We start from the raw sequence: 19882 nt of genomic DNA on the forward strand, positions 1-19882 counted from the left end.
GCACTTAAACCTCTGTTATTAAACAGTGAAATTATACAGACTGAATTGTTGCACAACAAAGAGCATTGTCTCCTAGTAAGCATGCATAGATCATAATATATTAGGCAAAAGTTAATAAATGAATTTCCCTTAGTTGATGTATAACCTGCATGATGAACAGGTGCCTTCCCTTGCATGAGCGCACAAAGGACTGGGACTTCATGTGTTTGGTCTCTTTTTTTAACAGAGAAAAGATCAACAAATATCGGCACGGGAAGCATGGAGCACAGTTTGGCCATATGTATAATGTTGATTTAAACATTAAAAAATTAAAAATAAAGAGAGTATATTGCAAAACTGCTTGTGATCACAACCCCTATTGATTTCTTTAAAATAAAATCTATTTGTGACAGATTCACTTTAAAGCATTGAATTGGTGTTGCAGTGGTCTCATCATTTTATGGCATCCCAAAGCCTGTACTAGGCCTCAATGGTTGACCTCACTGAGCTACTGCTACAGCCTGGCATAGACAGAGTAGAATACTGATCCAATGGATTTTCCCATTTAAAAAAAAAAAAAAAAAAAAAAGTAAAAAAATAAAGATATAATTAGTATTGTGGTGCGCGGAATTGTCCTAACTATTAAAAAATAATGTTATTTATCCCATATGAGGAATAGCAAATACAGGGAGAAAAAAAAAAAATATATATATATATATATATTTTTTTTTTTATTCCCCCCCCCCCCATCTACATTTAGGCCCGCTCAGCCAGTCAGCTGCTGTAGTAGTTTCCTGCCTCAGTTACTGACTTACTGACTGACTGGCCTGACAAATCAAATCCCAGGTCCCCACTGAGACCTAGAAGCGCCTAGGGACAGGGGGTATCGTGAAAGGAGGGCAGCAGACCCCTGCGTTTGAACCAAGGAGGTAAGTGCTTGTTGTTATGTTCAGCCACCTCCTCCTCCTCTGATATTTTGAAATAAAATTCTGTGCCTGGACCTCTTCTTTAAGCTACAAAGTGCAATTGGTCCTGCAAAAAACAAGCCACAACTCTTTAAACAGAAAAATGAACAGCTTATTCTGAAAAGTCACCTAAAACTAAAGGTATGGTATGAGCAGAAACTTCAACTCTGCCATATACAGTATAAATGTTGACTAATCCCATTTTGTTAGGAAGAGAAACTGATTCTTTATGTTAGGGATATACAACGGCTTGAGCAAACCTTGAGCATGCTTGGGTCTGTCTGAACCCGAGCATGCTGCATTTGATTATCAATGACTGAAGACGTTGGATTCAGCCCTACGGAGTCCTGGAAAACATGGATACAGCCTATATATGACTGTATCCATGTTTCCTTGAATGCCTTTGGCCTGGATCCAACTTCTTCAGCCACTGGTATTGAAATCTTGACCGAATCCGAGCATGCTCAAGGTTCGCTCATCTATAGGGATGACATAACATTTCAGTAGAATTGTGTGTTTCCTTGTGTGTTCCATTGTTTGGAGCAATATGACCTTGTAGGAAATGCGGTGATAGTAACAAGGTCATTTGTGAATATTTCTTCCTGGTGGAAACTTTCTTATTGCTTTTACCATGTTGCATTATGTCTTATTATCTGCAGAAATTGCAAATAGAGATAACATCACTATTGTAGCTCATTGTGATGAGGGATGTTCAGAGAAATCTTAGCATTTCAATGGACTCTTCTACCCACTCACCGTTATTGAAGGGGTTGAAGGACACAATAAAAACTTCTCAAAGTGCTAATAAAAAGGCTAAAGGCTATGTTCACACTACGTAAAAGTACTGTGTACGGTGTGGAACACTGCCTTATCTGCTGTGGGATCCCGGCCGGAGCATATACACATAGTATACGCTCCGGCCGGGATCCCATACGGCACCGCAAAGAACTGACATGTCAGTTTTCTGCGGCCGCAATTCAGTGAATTGCGGCCGGAGAAAGACCTGTCAGTTCCCACAATAAGGCTATGTTCACACTGCGTATGAGACCGGCTGAAATCTCATCCTAGGAAGGAATATAACACCTAACATGAGCAACGCTGATAACAAGAAAAGTCTGAAATCCATCCAGGGAAAAAATATATATCTCAAATGAATCTCTAGAAAAGCTTGATTAGCTACTAGAAGGAAAAGGTCAGGAGATGTTCTCTAAACATGTCTACTGGATTGGAGACAGAAGGTGCCGGCACATTTAATAAGCATAACCTTGACCTTAATAAATGTCTTGATGTGGTGAACAAACAGTCGTCTGTACACAATTTGCTGGAACTCATTAGAGTGTTTATTAGTGTTGTGTGTTGACAGGATCGCCCAAATCTTGTTGTACACGAGGGGTCTGGAGAGTGCGCGAGGAAGCGTCTATCAGCGATATTTATACTGTGATGTTGTTAATCAGCGATAAATGTAGCAAAGGTCAGTGTAAGATACCGGATCTAATAAGTGGTGAAAATACATTGTTTGCATATGAAAGGTATTACAAGAGTTCACAACCAATGATATAGGCCACAGTAATCACGATTGTTACTGAATAAAATACTGCAGTAAAAATGATAATATTAACCCTTTCACGACCCAGAACGTAACTGTACGTCCTGGGTCAGGTCATGGGGTTCAGAGGGGTGCCGCACGATGTTCCCGCTATGAACTGCCGCGATCCGGGCTGCTATTAGTAGACAGGGATCACGGAAATTAGCGGGTGCGATCCGGTCGCTGCGCCCGCTAGTTAGCTATTTAGATTCAGCTGTCAAAGCTCACAGCTACATTTAAATAGCTATTAAATAGCTATTTCCCAACCAATTCATGGTTGTCTAGTGGGCAGATCATCCTCCCATGATGCGATCACGGAGTGGTGATCCATTCAACTCACCCGGTCGTGCCTCGGTGATCCCGGCTCGGTAATTGACAGATCTGTTCTGCAGCAGACCAGAGTAATACAGCACTGATCTAATGGATCAGTACTGCATTATTTTTTTTTTTTTAAACAATAATTTTATTGGTTTATACAATTCACAGTAACGATACAGAGACTGCGACATCAACATATGATACTTTCAGAGGATAAACAATAAAGACATATACTGTATTTAGACCCTCTCAGTTCTGGTCCTCTTAGTCTCCCCCGAGAAATAGATTGGTTATCTCTCATTACATTGTATACACCCTTGTTCATTATATCATCCAAAGTCAACCACTACATAGAGGGGCGGGAGAACAGTACGAAAAAGGTGGGAGGTCTCATACCCTAACTTGCCCCCTAGCAATGGCCTCTCCAAGATAACCTCAAACCCCGTGTCTCCACCAACAGTAGGGATCCAACCCAAAACTTACAGAAGGCCAATGGATCATCAACAGACACCGGACCACCACATGAATGACTAAAACTCACCAACGACACGAACACAAAACCATACAAGACAAGAACAAAAAACAGGACTACACATAAACACCAAAACAGAGAGAGCCAGCCAAGTCAACAACTTACACTTAAGAGATCTTTAAAACGCCCAATGTGCCTTTAAGATCTTCCGTGCAGTACCATTCCGACGCTCTGAACTGCAACATAATTTCCTTCCTTTCATCAGGGGTAAATATTTTTTCTATGAAAGGTCTCCATTTGTGGAAGAATTGTTTCGTAATCTTTCCCATAGAGCGCAACGTATCCAAACGATCTATATGAAGGAGTGTTCTCAACTGATCTATTATTTCAGAAATTGCTGGCGTCACAGGGTCTAGCCAATGTCGAAGGAGACATTTTTTAACAGCCATCAAAGCTATATGGACCCCCTTGGCTGCCACAAGTCCTCGAGACTCATCCTCGGGAGATTGTGCAACATAGTGAAAAAGACAGCCAAGAGGTTGACAAGGTATCTTCACTTTCCATACCCTGTCTATCAGTTGCAAAGACTCCTTCCATATTTGTTGCACCTGAGGGCACTCCCACATACAATGGAATAGATCCGCCTTAACTAGAGTGCACTTAGGACACGCTCTCAGGTAATGTGCGGGCGCCTCTCCATAGGAAAACTGAAACGCATAAATGGCTTTATGTAACAATTTCACGTGCATTTCCCTCCAAACTTCATTCACCATTGCAGCTCTTACATATTGTAACCCTTTGAGCAGTTTCGGTGCAAGATCCTCCATCTGCAGGGAGGTCTCCCAATTTCTAAACATCGTCTGGGACAGTGGTGTGAGGTATTGAGACTTCAGTGATAGGTATAGGCCGGCCAGAGAATCAGGATTCGTGGGGGTACCGATGAGCTCATCAAAGATACCAGATACCTCGACCTTCGCAAAATTAGATACCAGTCCTCCCAAAAATGATATGCAGTACTGCATTATGTTTACTACACTGATCTTTATGACATATCAGTGTATTTGTAATAGAAGTCCTTCTAATTACTGTGTAAAAAAATAAAATCTTTTCATTAACGAAAAATCCCCTCCCCCAATAAAAATTCAGATCACCACTCTTGCAACATTTTATAATTAAAAATAAACAAATAAATAAACAGATTTAGGCTATGTATGGTCATTGTTGCAATTGGCAACAAAGGCCATACTTTGCACCAATATATACATTGCCTCTCCTTCTATGGGATCCCGGCCGGAACGTATACACATCGTATACAGGATCTCTTGCGGTGCCGCAAAGAACTGCGGCCGTAGGAAACTATGTCTGTTCACACTATGAAGCGAGCGGCTCCGGACGCTTGCTTCATAAGGTGTAGTGGCAAGTTCTGATGCGGGCGCACGCTGATGCGCCCACATTAGAGCTCTACAGCAGGAATGATCATCTGTAGTACCGGACGGGATGATCTTTGCAGAGACCGGCCGCTCCGTGACCCGAACTATTAAATTATCACATTCCTGATAAACGGTGTAAGCACAAAAACCCGCCAAAGTGCAAAACTGCAGGGTTTTTTTGTCACATCAAATCCAAGGTACTGATAGAAAGTACAGATCATGGTGCAAAAAATAACACTTCACTAGTGATGAGCGAATACTGTTCGATCGAATAGGGAGATATTCGAATATTCGTACGAATATCCCGTTATTCGATAAATATTCGATATGCGTTCAAATCCCCCAGCTTCCGGTTTCACCCTCCAAATGGTCAAATAGATGTTTTTCACTAATCGAATACTTGTTCCCATAGACTTTAATGGGATCGAATATTCGATCGAATATTCGAATATTCGCGAGATATTCATACGAATATCAAATATTCGAATATCTCACTATTTGCTCATCACTACACTTCACGTGTTATAAGAATGGTAATTGAGAAATAGAGGAGTATTAGTTTTTCAAAAAGGTTTTAATTTTTAAAAGCCATGAAGTTAAATAAAAATTATACAAGTTACATATTGTTGTAATTGTACCGAGGAACATAGATAACATGTCAGTTTTACCAAAGGATGAGCAGTGTAAACAGAACCCCCAATTATTATTATTATTATTATTATTATTATTATTATTATTATTATTATTATTATTATTATTATTATTATTATAATACATTATTTGCAAAGCAAATCACTATACTCGACTTGTCAGCTAGCTGCCTTGGAACTCGTTTGTGCTCCATGCCACTCCGGGTACCTGGAAAAGCTGGATCTAGTTGTGGGAAACTGAAAGAAGTAATGGGAGTATGTGGTGTTGAGCTAGTATATTGTTACTATAATGGGATGTATGTACGCCGGATTTACAGAAATCAGCACTTAATGGTGAATACAGTCCATTTTTTGCCATTAAACTTTTTAACAATCTCCATTATATTAGAATATAATAAACTTCTGTAACCTTTGAGGATTAAAGAGGGAGCATTGTTGTGCGCTATGCAAGCTGCAGCTAATGCCAAGCAGGGACAGCAGCAGTCATCAGCACTTTGTTTTCCTTGCCATGAACTTGACTACAGCTCCTAGAACCTGCGGCTTCTGTACGGCTGTGCAACCAGCAAAGGAAAAGATGTTTGGCCGACCAAGCAGCTGAGGGCGGGAACTACTGCAGGAGAGAGAGAAGCCAAGTGTCCACTAAAAAGTGCAGATAGTTCTAGCCTGGGGAATGCCACAAAAAAAAAAAAAAAAAAAAAAAGGCTGGAAAGCGTATATCTAGAGAAGCATTTCCTCTGCAGATCATCCAAAATCCCGTCATGCACAGAACACTAGCCCACACCAGAGAAGGATTCACCCACCAGATTCACCAGATCTACTGCAAGGAACAGGTCAATACTATATTACATTGGATCCGGACGATGTTTATAATCAAGTTTTATTATTATTATTATTATTATTATTATTATTATTATTATTATTATTATTAATTGGACAAGGAAGGGTCTTGTACACCAGAACATCTGTTTATCCGGCATTTTCCATTACCCCCTTCTTCCCATAAATTGTTCTTTCTCCTAAGTTGCTATTTTCACTCTTATTAAATTGATTTCTAAAAAGATCACATCTCATCCCTCTCAGCGATCTAATTGCCTCTTGGTCACAGTCAACTAACTGTTCTGTGACCTTCCTTCTCTACAATCTAAGGGATGTTTCAGCTGGTTGAGTGCAGCAGGAGGAGAAGAGAACTACAGTATGAGGTCTGGTAAATGATGTGTCTAATGTATTGACCTAAATTGCTAACTCTGTATAATAAGAAGATTCGAGATGTCTTGGGCAGGGCTATGTTCTTTTCAAATGTCCCATACTGTTTAACCTGTAACATGATTGCCAGTAGTTACTTTTTATAAAAGATATATTGTAATTCTGTGCATAGCAAGAGTAGCGGTAAACTTGAGCTAGTTCATTAAAGTGGACCTGGCACAAAGTGCGCTGGACCTGGTGCCACACGCAATTCATTTTCCACAGGAAGATTGGGTATCCGTGAAGATGACTACGGCAGGTCAGTACTGCGTGCGACCTGTTCTGATCCTATGGAGTTGTGCGCATTACTGACCCGGCATAGTCATCTCCATGAATACCCTTCCTTTCTTTGCTCGGGAATTGATCGGCGCTATGTGCGGGAATTGGGCAGCGGTCAGAAGTAGGACTGTGCCACCGCCATCCTTGTGCCGTTGCTGATCCGTTTAAAACCCAAAGCGATGTACCTGATGATACATTCACTTTAAGTTCTTGGTGCTTTCACTGTCTTTTTTCAGGAATTTTTCTGTTCACAGAGTTTTTCAGCTGATTTCTTTTATTTTATGTTTTTTTGTTTAAAGCTGTTTACTGTCCAACTAGGAGGTGTGAACATCAGTACAATACACTGCAATACTAATGCAATTCAATTTCACTGTGAGAGTGATCCTATAAAAGTAGTACCATTGCAGGCCTTCAATAAAGGTGTTCTTACACTTAACGATTTGTCGGCAATGGACTGCCGCAAATGAGCAGCGATCAGCGAGATTGATGCTCATTTGTTGTGCCATTACGCGGAGCGACAAATCGAGCGGACAGGCTGCATGAATGATCCTTGTATCGTTTTTGCAGCCATGGAAATTGGAAGCATGGATATATATATATATATATATATATATATATATATATATGTGCTGTCAGGTAAGTGCCCTGTACTGTAATCTGGTATCCTGTTTTCTTGTCAAGCCGCTGTGACTTCAAGCTCTTCCTGCTCCAGTTGTCAATCATTCTGAAGGAGATGCTGGTCTGAAGATATAGTTGCTGAATAGGAGAGAACGGGAACAGGATGGTGGATCTCAGCAGTGCACTAGGTAAGTATGTACTGCTGTGTGATCTGGAAACTGACAGCTCGGAGACTTGGATAGCTGTGCTGCAGTTTGCCTTTATCGTTATCGGCCTCACATCCCCTCTTTACACAGGAAGAAGTGCGGCTGATAACAATAAGTTTTGAAGCCTTTTTTAACAGGCACTTCTTGCTCCTCTGCTGATCACTGTCACTTTTACATGGGTCGATTATTGGCCACAGGAGTGTTTCTTGCAATGCTCCTGGCCAATATTCAGCCTATGTAAATGACCCTTAATACCCTTGGCTGCTATGTTATCTGCTTAGCACCCTGCGATCACATCATGGGGGCTGAATCAGTGGCAGAGAAACCCTCAGCTAGTTAGTGACCAGCATTCACAAATTCTGTGCACAAGCCCTAATCTTTTCAATAGGGTGTTTGCATGGAACCTACCAATGCTTAGGACATTTCCACAGCAATTCCAACTTTCTCCAGCAGCTGCGTCTGCACAGGAAAGTTTTAAAGCCCATAAAGCTGTGGTCATAAAATCATACAATATGGAGGCTCACTCTCTAAGTAATCTATTTTGCCAATGCTGCCCATCATACGCTGGTGCCATTGGTGGTAAAAGCTGTGACCCATTGTGAATGGATATCTTGACATGCATGCTTGTCAAATGTCAGGAAGGGGTTAATCATAGGTGAATTAAAGCAATACGATAGAATTAAAAATGTTCTACAGTTTGGTGTCTACGACTTTTCTTTAGACTTATTGGACAGTATTTGTCACCATAGTAACAGACTACAAATTCTGTGTAGTCTGATCTAGTTCTCTTACTCCTTCCTTCAACAGACTCTCTTCTCTAACGCTTTAACTTTCTGAAGAACTGTATATTTAGACTGAGAAGTAATATGCAGATTTCCTGATTAAATCCCATAGCACATTGCCACTAATAAATATTGCAGTAGAGTAAAATGAATGAAGCAGTAAGAAATATGTGCTTTCATTTGTAAAAGATTTAATTTCTAACTATACATAACTCTCCATATCTTAGCATAAAAAAATACATCTCAACTGGCTTAAAAAAAAAAAAAAATTAAATAGATTTTTACAATTTTTACAAGTTTTCAACAGGCTGGGGCCATCATAATTTTTTAAAATTTATTTTTAAACTGTGCCCAACCCACCCCCTCCCCTTGATGCCAATACAATTCCACCATTCCTTAGATGTCCCCCACCAGTAGTAGATTTCACTGGATTGTGACCAACCAATCACTGACCTTAGTAGTGCCATCAGCAGCCGAAACTCACTGTTAATGACTGACATTGGGATAACTGGTGTCAGTCATTTAACCCTTTAACTGCTGAAATCAATAGCAATCACATAAATAGCTAAATGACTGCCACATGAGTGCTGAGTATCAATTGGTCCCTATTAGTGTTGAGTGGATGTGTCAAAATCTTTGGGTTCAACAACGTTATTTTAACCCGGACGCTCGTCATTTGATTCCCCACTGCTGCATCTCTTAGGGAGGCCTGGAAATCATGTAAGAAGTCTATGGCCTATGGATGTACACATGTTTCCATGACTCCCTAGGGCTACGTTCCAACTTCTGCAGCTACGGGCAGGGCCGGTTTTAGACTAAATGTGGCCCTGGGCAAAGTTGAAGGTGGGGCCCCAAATGCTGAAATATTGTAGCAGCAATTTAAGGTTCCCATACACTTTTTGGTGGTACTGCTGCTCGTGGTGGGTTCGGCCATCAGTGTAAGGTGAATGGGGCTCTTTGTACAGTCCTCTGACATGATATCAGTGGACATATGGGGTTGGGCTTGATGGAAAATCAACATCCAACCTCTTTGTTCTCAGAGAGACAAGCCATCATCAGATCTGTCTGGCTATGGCTTACCCCTCCTATAGAGAACACAGAAACGCTCAGCTGTGCCGAACATTCCTGTGTATGGGGAGGATGGGGCCAGATGAGATTATATATATATATATATATATATATATATATATATATATATATATATATATATAATCATTAGTGATGTGTGTGCAGCCCTTGCTGTATATAGTGAACAATGAAGATATATACTACCTGACCACATTCCCTGGTGTCCTCAGGCCTTGTCTGTGGGATCCCCTAGTCCCAGCTCTCACTTCTGGTCCTCTCTCTGAGGTGACAGGCCGTTCAGCCAATCACTGGCCGTAACAAACAGACAAGGCCTGAGGACACCGGGGAACGTGATCAGGTAAGTACCAGCTTTATTATGTTATACGCACAATCATCAGACAATGATTTTTACACTTGCCAAAAGACAATGATCATTTGATTACTGTTGTCTCTATATACACAGAGCGATATCGGCCAGGTTAGGACAATTTTCGCGTGTATTATGGCCCTTAGTAACATTGAGTCAATTCAGAAGGTTACATGCCGGTACTGCCGCTACATGTCAGGACTGCCGCTACATGCGGGGACTGCCGCTACATGCGGGGACTGCCGCTACATGTCAGGACTGCCGCTACATGTCAGGACTGCCGCTACATGTCAGCACCGCCGCTAGTGGTGTAAACACAAAAACTATCTATATGTATTGTTTAAAAAAAAAAAAAAATAAATAAATCCCTATATCAGGACCAAATATTACCTCCATACCGTTATTGATGAAAACATACTATGTATAGGCCAATATTACCACCATAAAGTGACCGCCCCATAATGACACTATATACACGCCAATATTAGCACCACACCATGACCGCAACATAATGATTCTATATACAGACCAATATTACTACTATAGACTGACCATCACATAATGACTCTGTATACACTATATACAGACCAATATTACTGCCATAGAGTGACCACCACATAATAACTCTATATACACTATATACAGACCAATATTACCGCCATAGAGTGACCACCACATAATGACTCTATATACACTATATACAGACCAATATTACTGCCATAGATTGACCACCACATAATGACTCTATATACACTATATACAGACTAATATTACCGCCATAGACTGACCACCACTTAATAACTCTATATACAGACCAATATTACTGCCATAGAGTGACCACCACATAATGACTCTGTATACACTATATACAGATCAATATTACTGCCATAGAGTGACCACCACATAATGATCCTATATACAGACTAATATTACTGCCATAGAGTGACCACTGCATAATGATCCTATAAACAGACTAATATTACTGCCATAGAGTGACCACTGCATAATGACTCTATATACACACTATATACAGACCAATATTACCGCTATAGACTGACCGCCACATAATGACTCTATATACAGACCAGCACACACCATGACCACCACATAATGACTCCATATATACACCATATACAGACCAATATTACCACCATAGTGTGATCACCACATATTGACTCTATATACACACTATATACAGACCAATATCATGTGGCGGTCACTGTATGGCAGTAATATTGGTCTGTATATAGTGTATATAAAGAGTCATTATGTGGCGGTCACTCTATGGCGGAAATAACTCTATATACACTATATACAGACCAATTTTACCACCATAGACTGACCACTGCATAATGACACTATACACACTATATACAGACCAATATTACCGCCATAGACTGACCACTGCATAATGACACTATACACACTATATACAGACCAATATTACCGCCATAGACTGACCACTGCATAATGACTCTATATACACTATATACGGACCAATATTACCACCATACAGTGACCGCCACCTTATTTTTTTCTCAATAAAATACACCGTGTTGCCTTAGTGACATCATCATACACTATGTCCAGTGGCGTAGCTAAAGGCTGATGGGCCCTGATGCAAAATTTTAGCTTGGGCCCCTCCCCCCCCCCCCCCTAACCGATCAGGCGCAGTCAAAAGGCCAAAAAGATTATATCCAATTACTCTAAGGTGACGCCCCTTTATGTGCCAATGTGTCCTAATGAACTGTCGCCGTGTTCCCTCATGTACCGTGCTACTGCCTCCACCTCTTGTACTGTGCCACTGTCTCCTATATTTAATGGACTGTACTATTTCATTCTCTAATAACAGTTTCCCAATCTTTGACTCGCTAGCTGGAAAACTTTAATTCCCATCATGAACTGACAGCAGGACATGATGGAGGTTGTAGTGCTACAACCTGGAGATACACAGACTGCAAAGCTATAACACTCATCATGAGCTGACAGCCGGACATGATATGTGTTGTAGGTCTGCAACCTGGAGAACCAAAGGCTGCAAAACTACAACTCCCATCATGAACTGTTAGCAGGTCATGATGGGAGATGTAGTTCTAGGGATAATCTCACCTGTCCTGGTTCCTTCTCCTCTCTGAGCCTCTGGCCTTTTCTAGTCTGGTGTGATTCCTGTGTATGTGGGCGGGGCTAATCACTCTTCTCCTTATTACACTGAGTAGAAGTCCCTAAGGCAGGGAGGAAGCCCAGGGCTTCTACCAGCAATATAGTCAGCTGTAGAGATGAGCGAACCTTGAACATGCTCGAGTCGATCCAAACCCAAACTTTCGGCATTTGATTAGCGGTGGCTGCTGAAGTTGGATAAAGCCCTAAGGCTATGTGGAAATCATGGACATAGTCATTGGCTGTATCCATATTTTCCAGACAACCTTAGAGCTTTATCCAATTTCAGCAGCCACCACTAATCAAATACCGAACGTTCAGGTTCGGATCGACTCGAACCCAAACCCGGTTTGCTCATCTATAGTCAGCTGTATTAGCAATTGCTGATACAACTGAAAAGGGAGGGACACAGGGCCTCGCTGGGACTAGAAAGCAGCCCTGGCATACAAAGCCTCCTTTCAGCCAGTGAATTCTGTTGTTTTGGGTCACTAGCTCATATATATTCATATACATGGGTGTAATGCTTGGCTTTTTGGCCATTTTCCATCTGACAAGTTTTTATGTAGCCAACCATACACAGTCTCATATATACAGACACATATTCACATAGACACACACACGCGCACACACACACAAAGAGAGAGAAAGAGAGAGAGAGAGAGAGAGGGGGATATATATATATATATATATATATATATATATAAACATATATACATATATACGCACACACACAGGCACATATTGTATATACACCCATATATACTCATTCAGAGACACATAAGCTGTACACACAAGCACATACAGTGACATTGATACACACATATGGTCAGGCACATGCATACATAGAGACACATACAGTCACATATACACACAAAGTCAGGCGCAAATACAGAGACACACACATGCTGTGCACATACATACACACATACATAGAGGCACATACAGTCATACACACATACAGAAAAACACATATATACCCATAGACAGACATGCTGTATACAAAGGTAGGTACATACATACATACAGTCCCATATACACATATGGACATGAATATACATACAGAGAGACAACAAAGAAATAGACACCGGCACAGCCGCTTGAAGGATAAAACAAATCACCGTATCCCTTCGGGCGAGACACTGAAAGGGAGCTAAGTCTCCTACGACCACTGGTTGGTGCTCACTCTCTTACTAGCATAGATACAGCGTCCATAATCCACAATAAGAGAAAATAGAGAGGGCACTCACCCTTTTGCGTGATCTTCTTTATTTATAACGGAATAGTAAAAACTTACAGGACATGTGCAGGGCTTCTGTCAGGACGCCAAGCACCTATGTGATAGGTAACAGCTGGTTCGCGCTTGCGCGCTTCGTCAGACCTCGCCTCTCCTGTCCGTACTGGGTTTAAAAACCTGCCCCCGATGACGTACAGCAGTAGGCGTTACATTCTGGATAAAAACAAGCAGACGTAAATCTCTTATTACAAGCATGTGACTTAAATGAACATATTCAGTTCGATCTTATCATTTAATCCTATATCGGCTTGCGCTCTTGTTCTAAGTATAAGCCGGGCTTCTTTCTGCAATAATATTTTATTTGTGTCCTGTCCGGCTTTATTGAACACACGCTCTAAGCCTACGAACTTCAAACACTTGGTGTTCCCTCCATGCATTTCATTTACGTGTTTTATCAGCCTAGTGGCTCCTCTTTCCGTTCTACAGGAATATACGTGTTCATAGAATCTTTTATTTAGACTTCTTATTGTTTTGCCTATGTAGTGAACGTCACATTCGCATATTATGGCGTAGACTACTCCCCTGGTCTTACAACAAATAAAATCTGTGATGTCACAAATGTGACCACCCAGTGTTACGGTTTTTGTGGTAAGGCATTGTTCACACCACTTGCAATTCCCGCATTTGTGCATACCTTTCGGGGCAGTATTTTTAAACCATGACTGATTCTTTTTTTCTCCTTTGAACCTGCTATGTACTAGTATATCTTTTAAATTCTTGCATCTTTTAAAGGTCACTATAGGTTTATCGGGGTAAATTTGTGATAAAACTTCATCTTTTTCTATGAGGTACCAGTTTTTTTGAATGGTTTCACGTATTTTATCCGCTAAGGGGCAGAATTTAAAGGCAAAGGCAAACCTTAATTGTGCTTTTGATGTTTTTTTATATTTTTTATTATTTGTTAGTAGTTCGCTTCTTTGTTTCCTAAAAGCTCTATTTTTTTGCTGCCTCTAAATCTACCCTGGAGTATCCTCTCTGGGCTAGACGGTAAGTAAGTTCATTTGCTTTTTCTAAATACAGTTCATGTGTTCCGTTTATCCGTCTTAACCGTAAATATTGGCCGTATGGAACGGCCAGTTTTACGTGTGTAGGATGCAGGGCCGGACTGGCACTGAAAAGCAGCCCTGGCACACGAACCCCACCAGCCCACATATAAATCTCCCCGCACCCATTACACCTAATTTTTCAGATACCAGGTGTATGCATATAGAACAATAACTGAGGATCTGTACTCTCTCCTGTCAGTTGTCATTCATAATAATAAAGTTAAAGGTATTTTTGCTCTGAAAACTATTCAGCCCATTCTTCAAGAAACACAGCACCTCAAGAAAGTTATAGTACTGAAATAATTCCGGGGAATCTTTCCTTCCTGCCTCTGTATTGTGCTGTTCCCGTTATTCCTCCTGGAAATCTATGTATAAATTTCTGACTTGTTGTTCATGTTCCCCTCGTTCCTAAACACTCACCCCGTCCTATCACCACTCACATTATCAGACGTGGAGACCCATCCTGGGGAGCAGAGGATTGGTAACACCAGATGTCACTCAGGCCCGGCATACATGGTGTGTAGTGATATATTATATTATTGTGTCTCCATAGTCTCCATATAGACCAGGCCTGTTATCTTACCTTTCTGGGAGGAATTATAGAGGAAAAGCACAACACAGAGTTGTGTGTAAGATGCAGCAACTAGAAGAGATATCCTGGCACTCACCCACTTGATAAAACAATGCTTTTATTAATTATTAATCTAACTTATGATGCTCCAGGACTCATGGGCAGCACAGATATTTCCTATAAGAGATGTCAGGAGAGCGGAGAGGGACTCCATCAGCCAGGGACTTTCATCTTCTCTCATCCCATCTCTAAACTATGACTCAAGCACCCTAAAAAAAAATCATACCCCAGACATCTGAATAAATTTATATCCCAGACCCCTTAATAAATTCATACCCATGTAAGCGCAGACCACCATGTTAACATATCCCAAACACCAAAAGAAATTCAGATCCCGGACTTCCTGTCCCCACACAATAACCACACGGCTTAACACCCCTGAACACCAATTCTTTCTAGTGCACCAACACCCTACTCCCATTATTTATAGTGTGCACCTCCTCACCAAACTGTAGGGACTGAGAAGGTGATGCACCATAAAGGATGGGGGGAGTATACAATGAACAAGTATAATCCCACACATGGTACCATCATACTGACCATATCCAGTACAAACAGACCAACAGTATATGAGGGTTAAATGATAACACCAAACCATTACCAGATATTACCACCACATAATATGTTACCATTATAGTCTTACTAAATAAAACAAAAGGTAATATTACCAATAACACTATACAGGGAGCAAATAATGCTGCCATGCCATGACCACACATCACCACCACATAATGACTAATACCATCATACTGTGTATAAAACCCTTTCTGTCTCTGACTGGAGTCTTCCTCTTTTGTTGTCTTCCCCACTTGGACCAGGACATCATGATGACGTCTTCTGGTCACCACTCATCTCCACAGAATCTGTCAGACACACATTTTAGGCTCTGCACTTTCATAACACCACCTGCCCACCTCTATACAAGCTGCCCATCCGAAGTGCCCCAAATGCTAATAATGCCCTCCTCGGTAGCCCATGCAGTATTAGTTCCCTTAACAGTACCCCTTATTACTGCCCCATACAGAAGTTACCCCATAATAGTGCCCCTGCACAGTAGTAATCCAATAATGCCCCCGTACAGTAGTTACCCCATTATTTCCCACATGCTGTAGGTAATCCTATAAGTGTCCAAAATAGTAGTAACTCCCCAATGGTGCACCATAAAAATTTTTAATCCCCTCCTTAGCACCCACTATATTAGCTAACTCCTCCCAGTAATGCCTCATATACAAGTTTTTCCCTCCAATAGTGCCCCCCATAGTAGCCATTCCCCCACTAGTGTCTCATATAGTATCTAATACCTCATAGTGCCCCGTATAGTATCCAATCCCTCACATAGTGCCCCGTTTAGTATCCAATCCCTCACATAGTGCCCCGTATAATATCCAATCACCCGATAGTGTCCCATATAGTAGCCAAACCCCCCCAATAGTGGCCTACGTTGTAGCCAATCCCCCAATAATTTCCCATATAGTATCCAATCCGCCCAATAGTACCCCATATAGTATCCAATCCCCCAATAATTTCCCATATAGTATCCAATCCCCCCAATAGTACCCCATATAGTATCCAATCCCCCCAATAGTACCCCATATAGTATCCAATCCCCCAATAATTTCCCATATAGTATCCAATCCCCCCAATATTACCCCATATAGTTTCCAATCCCCCAATAATTTCCCATATAGTATCCAATCCCCCAATAGTATTATTGCCCCATATAGTGGCCTACGTTATAGCCAATGCCCCAATAGTATTATTGCACCATATAGTGGCCAATCCCCCCCAATAGTCCCCCTATAGTAGTCTATCACCCAATAGTATTATTGCATAGTGCATCCATATAGTGGCCAATCCACCCCAAAAGTATCAGTGTCCATATAGTCATCCCCCCATAGTATTGGTGCCCCATATAGTAGCCAATCCCCACCAATAGTGCCCCATATAGTAGCCAATCCCCCCCCCAATAGTCCCCCATATAGTAGCCAATCCCCCCCCAATAGTGCCCCATATAGTAGCCAATTCCCCCCCAATAGTGCCCCATATAGTAGCCAATCCCCCCCCAATAGTGCCCCATATAGTAGCCAATCCCCCCCAATAGTGCCCCATATAGTAGCCAATCCCCCCCAATAGTGCCCCATATAGTAGCCAATCCCCCCCAAATAGTGCCCCATATAGTAGCCAATTCCCCCCAATAGTGCCCCATATAGTAGCCAATCCCCCCCCCCAATAGTGCCCCATATAGTAGCCAATCCCCCCCCAATAGTGCCCCATATAGTAGCCAATCCCCCCCCCAATAGTGCCCCATATAGTAGCCAATCCCCCCCCCAATAGTGCCCCATATAGTAGCCAATCCCCCCCCCAATAGTGCCCCATATAGTAGCCAATCCCCCCCCAATAGTGCCCCATATAGTAGCCAATCCCCCCCCCAATAGTGCCCCATATAGTAGCCAATCCCCCCCCCAATAGTGCCCCATATAGTAGCCAATCCCCCCCCAATAGTGCCCCATATAGTAGCCAATCCCCACCCCAATAGTGCCACATATAGTAGCCAATCCCCCCCCAATAGTGCCCCATATAGTAGCCAATCCCCACCCCAATAGTGCCACATATAGTAGCCAATCCCCCCCAATAGTGCCCCATATAGTAGCCAATCCCCCCCAATAGTGCCCCATATAGTAGCCAATCCCCCCCAATAGTGCCCCATATAGTAGCCAATCCCCCCCCAATAGTGCCCCATATAGTAGCCAATCCCCCCCAATAGTGCCCCATATACTATCCATCATTGCCGCCCCACCCCCACAGTATGCAGTGCAGTGCCCCCACCGGAAAAATAACAAAACAGTATCTCACCTGTAACCCGATCCCCAGCAGCTCCTCTCCCGGCAGTCGTCTCCTCTGCCATCTTCCTCTCCGCGCGTCCTCCTCGGTCTCTCTCCGCTGTCACCTTCCGGCAGGCTGTCCTTCCCTGGAGGTCCCGACTCTATCGTTTATCTATCCGGCACAGGCAGATAAGTACAGACACTCTGTCCTTCCCTGGAGGTCCTGGCAGCCTCTATCATTCATCTATGTGTGTGTTGCACAGATAAACGATAGAGGCTGTCGGGACCTCCAGGGAAGGACAGAGTGTCTGTACTTATCTGCCTGCGCTTGATAGATAAACGATAGAGTCGGGACCTCCAGGGAAGGACAGCCTGTCTGTACCTCACTGCCACGCCGGAAGATGACAGCGGAGAGAGACCGAGGAGGACGCGCGGAGAGGAAGATGGCAGAGGAGAAGGCTGCCGGGAGAGGAGCTGCGCTGCAGCTGGTGACACTCTGAGTTTGGCGGCGGCCCTCAGTAGAGCGGCCGTGGCGCTGCTATGTAAACTTGGCACAACATTTTTTGCAGGCTGGGCGGCCCCCCGGACTGGCAATCTGGGCAGCCCAGCGGGCATTTGCCCGGAATGCCAGATTGCCAGTCCGGGCCTGGTAGGATGGTAGCTTTCACGATGAAGTAAGGTGTTTGAAGCCGTAGGCTTCCGATAACTTGCTGTTATTAGAGTTTCTTCTTTTATTTGGACTAAGACATCTAGAAATTCGGTTTCTTTATCGTCTATCTTGCTAGTGAACGACATATTATAATCGTTGATATTAAGGTAGCATACAAAGTCAGAAAACTGTTCCTTTGTACCTATCCAGATTATAAATATGTCGTCCACAAAACGCAGATAACATTTCATAAATCTGGAGTATGGATTTTTTATACTAAAAATATTCTCACGCTCAAAGCCGGCCAGGAAGAGGTTTGCCAAAGTACATGCGACCGGTGTCCCCATCGCCGTGCCGCTGCATTGCCTATACCATTTGTCACCAAAAACAAAATTGTTGTTCTCCAGGACAAATAATAAGCCTTCACATACAAAATCACACAGATCCGGGCTCACTTCTGTTTTCTCGAGGAGCTTCCGGATGGTATCCACTCCTTGAAATGGTTAAAGAATAATGACGAAATCATCATAAAAAAAGCGGACAAGGGGGGTAACGCTGTAATTATGAGTAAGCATTATTATTTACAGGAGGCCACACGTCAGTTAAATAATCGGGATAACTATGAAATCTTAAAAGAAAATCCGATACAAAAAGTAAAAAATAAACTTCAAACTTTTTTACGCAGATATGTAGAAAAAGGTATTTTGTCCCGAAAAAAAGCAGAAAAACTTCTTCCAAACATGCCAAAAGATCCATGCTGGTATTTCGTTCCAAAAATTCACAAAACCCTTATAGCCCCTCCCGGAAGACCCATAGTCTCCGGGATAGGGTCAGTTACTGAACCCCTTTCCCAATATTTGGATTGGCTTTTGCGCCCTTTGTTGAACGAAATACCAGCATTAATCAAAGACACGAACGACTTCTTAACAACGATAAACGACATCGGGTGGCAGGAGGGGGCGTACCTAGCCACCATCGATGTCGAAAGCCTATACACGAAAATACCCCAAAAATTAGGAGTGGATACCATCCGGAAGCTCCTCGAGAAAACAGAAGTGAGCCCGGATCTGTGTGATTTTGTATGTGAAGGCTTATTATTTGTCCTGGAGAACAACAATTTTGTTTTTGGTGACAAATGGTATAGGCAATGCAGCGGCACGGCGATGGGGACACCGGTCGCATGTACTTTGGCAAACCTCTTCCTGGCCGGCTTTGAGCGTGAGAATATTTTTAGTATAAAAAATCCATACTCCAGATTTATGAAATGTTATCTGCGTTTTGTGGACGACATATTTATAATCTGGATAGGTACAAAGGAACAG

Source organism: Dendropsophus ebraccatus, chromosome 9 (genome assembly GCF_027789765.1).
Source record: "Dendropsophus ebraccatus isolate aDenEbr1 chromosome 9, aDenEbr1.pat, whole genome shotgun sequence".
Taxonomy (NCBI): domain Eukaryota; kingdom Metazoa; phylum Chordata; class Amphibia; order Anura; family Hylidae; genus Dendropsophus; species Dendropsophus ebraccatus.